The 2731-nt window shown below is 34.2% G+C and overlaps 1 long non-coding RNA gene across 1 annotated transcript; it reads right to left on the reverse strand.

Annotated features, from left to right (window-relative positions):
• Window positions 1–663: 663 nt before the first annotated feature.
• Window positions 664–2180, reverse strand: LOC133691514 (uncharacterized). Its single transcript, XR_009841700.1, has 4 exons — window positions 1928–2180; window positions 1352–1423; window positions 1217–1272; window positions 664–1118 (listed from the first exon to the last, which is right to left on the reverse strand). It is a non-coding gene; the product is annotated as an uncharacterized LOC133691514 (long non-coding RNA).
• Between the last annotated feature and the right edge of the window lie 551 nt (window positions 2181–2731).

The raw sequence follows: 2731 nt of genomic DNA on the forward strand, positions 1-2731 counted from the left end.
TGATATCCTAATTTAATAACACAATTTATATGATTTAAAATATATGATTATTATATAATATAACATATTTTGTATTAAAATGTATTTTTTTAGCAGTAGTATCTAAATTAAAGTATTATAAGTAATAATATATCAAATTAATATACTTGTGTATTAATATGTCCTAATATATTATTTCCTATATAAATATATTAGTAACTTGTTATTTTTTTTAATAATATTATATTTTCAAAATTTTATTAACATATTATTGTTTTTATATATAAAAAGAATAAATAGTTGTACCATTTTAGTTTTTAAATCTTTTATTAAAAATATTTTCTGCTTTTTTAAATCGAAAAACACTTTTCTCCATCTAAAACTTATTATTTTCTTGATTTTCTTAAAACAGGAAACTTCAGTAACCAGTTTTTCATAATATAATCAAATATAATCAAACATGAAAGAGCTAGGAAAGTACTTTATAGAAAAACACTTTCCAGCAATCAAACAAGACCTTAGAAACAATCTACTTTTCAAAAATCATCGAATATCTTGAACTTCCAGATTATGCACGATGATAACGACTGACATTGAATATCATGCATAAATAGCTAGCCTTCACAGGCATCTGGATTTTAAAAGACTGCGTAACTGGACAACAGGCATCAGCTGCCCAATCGGTGGACAAATTTTTAGTGTCGTGCAAATATCATACAAATAATTCTCGGCATGTAAAGTAGAGCAAGCTCATTAACAACACATCATTTTCAATCTCTAAAGCATTTTCCTAGCTGGTAAGCCAGTAGGATTCTGGACAGGGTAGCCATTCTGAGGTGTAATTATTGACCTTTAAGCAGATCCAATCGTTTATGCCAAAATAAATCCAGAACACAGTGGAATTAAAACCAGGGAAAAAAGAAAATGAATTAAAACATCATTCCTGGTAGATTCACAGATCTCTAAAGCCTAAACACTCGGAGTACCTCCGAACATGGCGGAAGAAGATGTAGATGTGATGTAGAGCACAAATTCTGTCATTTATTCTTCAAATTACCCTATATACCATCTTGTCCAACCAAAAATGTTGAAGCTCTTTGCATACGATGATTATTAGTCCACTGTCTATCCATCCCTTTCTGATAATACAAAATAAGCAGATGTCAGGTCCTGCTGCTCATCCCATGCACCTCAAGCCTACTGAAAAAAAACAAAAAACAATGTGCAACCTAATTACCTCAATTTGACATAATAGAGCCTCTAAAAAATTGCCACATCCAAGTAATCCCCAATCTGCATAAGTGAAATACAAGTTAGTGACATTCAAATATGGTTATGATACAGGTTGTGAGAGAGGGCCATCTTGGTTTACCTGGAAGCCAAGCTGAGCCAATGCTTTGTTGTCGTCAAATTTCCCATTTCTATGAGAATTGGTCTTGCCCACCTTCATCAAGCAATGAAGAATTCACAATCAGATGAAAATAGAACTTTACGGCAGGTCTCATTATACCTCAAGGAGGACAGCAGGCAAGCATTAATAATGCTAAAATGAATATTAAGATTATATTCACCCATCCAACAGATGCTTAAATGCAAAAATGAAATACAAGGACATAAACTGACTCTGGAGAAAAGGGGTCATGTAACAGATAAATGTGATATGAGATCTTCACATATAATTTTTTGGGATGATAGCACTGAAATGAAACAAGGAAAATAGCATGATTTGTTCTTACTCTTGGTGATACCCATCGAGAAAAGATGACAAACATGATTATAGCCAAAGAACATTGAAATGATGCTTTTGCACAAGCCATGGGTTGATGTCACCATAAGCTTTTGAAAGATGGGGGAGGCGATAGGAGATGGCTTGTGCATTCAGCATACATGAATCAAAAAAGAAAAAGAAAAAATCTCCTCGCATACACAGTGCACAGAGAGAACTAACCTCTCGTACTACAAAACGACCATTTTTATCAGGATATACAAAAGCAAAGGACAGTCTTGCATCTCTTCTCCTAGCTGCTGGAGTCACCTCTTTGACCTGTGAAAGAGATGGGATAAAAATGGCGCCAAAAATACTAGAACTAAAACACTCAATGCAGAAAATTGCATGCATCACCACTGAAAATAAGAAACAGTTGATTTGGCATAGGCATGAATAGTGCATTCATGGAAGAAAACAAAAATTAAGAGACTGTTCTGATGTACTCATGAATTCTCAACACCAAATATGTTTAGTCAATACCATTTCAAGAGCATCCATGACCCCAATTTCTAATCTTATTACATCTCTGTACAGAATAATACCGCAAAGAAACAGATTCTGCTCTGTGGATAGCTACACCACACTTCCTCCACGATGCAGGACCTTAGAGAAAACCATGATGGGTAGTTTTACAACCTTAATTTCTAATCTGGTTTTATCTTATGAACAATTGCTTCTGAAAAACAATGAGATCCCACATGGACACCAGCAGATTAGAAACTGCCCGGGGAAAAAAAGAAATTTATCACATAAGATTCCAGTGCTATCCCCAAAAAAGTAGTAGAACCCCTCACCTTTCTTAGAAAAGGAAAGACAAGAGCTTCAAACTTCCAATTGCGAGTATCAAGTATCCAAGCTGATTGTCTTTTATGTATATCTTATTCTAAGAACTTATGACATCTGAAAATAAAGAAATAAGAACAGACTGCATGTTTGCTCCAACTCTACTATGCAATCTCCTTGTCCGCCCCCCCCCCCCACCCC

Source organism: Populus nigra, chromosome 4 (assembly GCF_951802175.1).
Source record: "Populus nigra chromosome 4, ddPopNigr1.1, whole genome shotgun sequence".
Classification (NCBI taxonomy): Eukaryota; Viridiplantae; Streptophyta; class Magnoliopsida; order Malpighiales; family Salicaceae; genus Populus; species Populus nigra.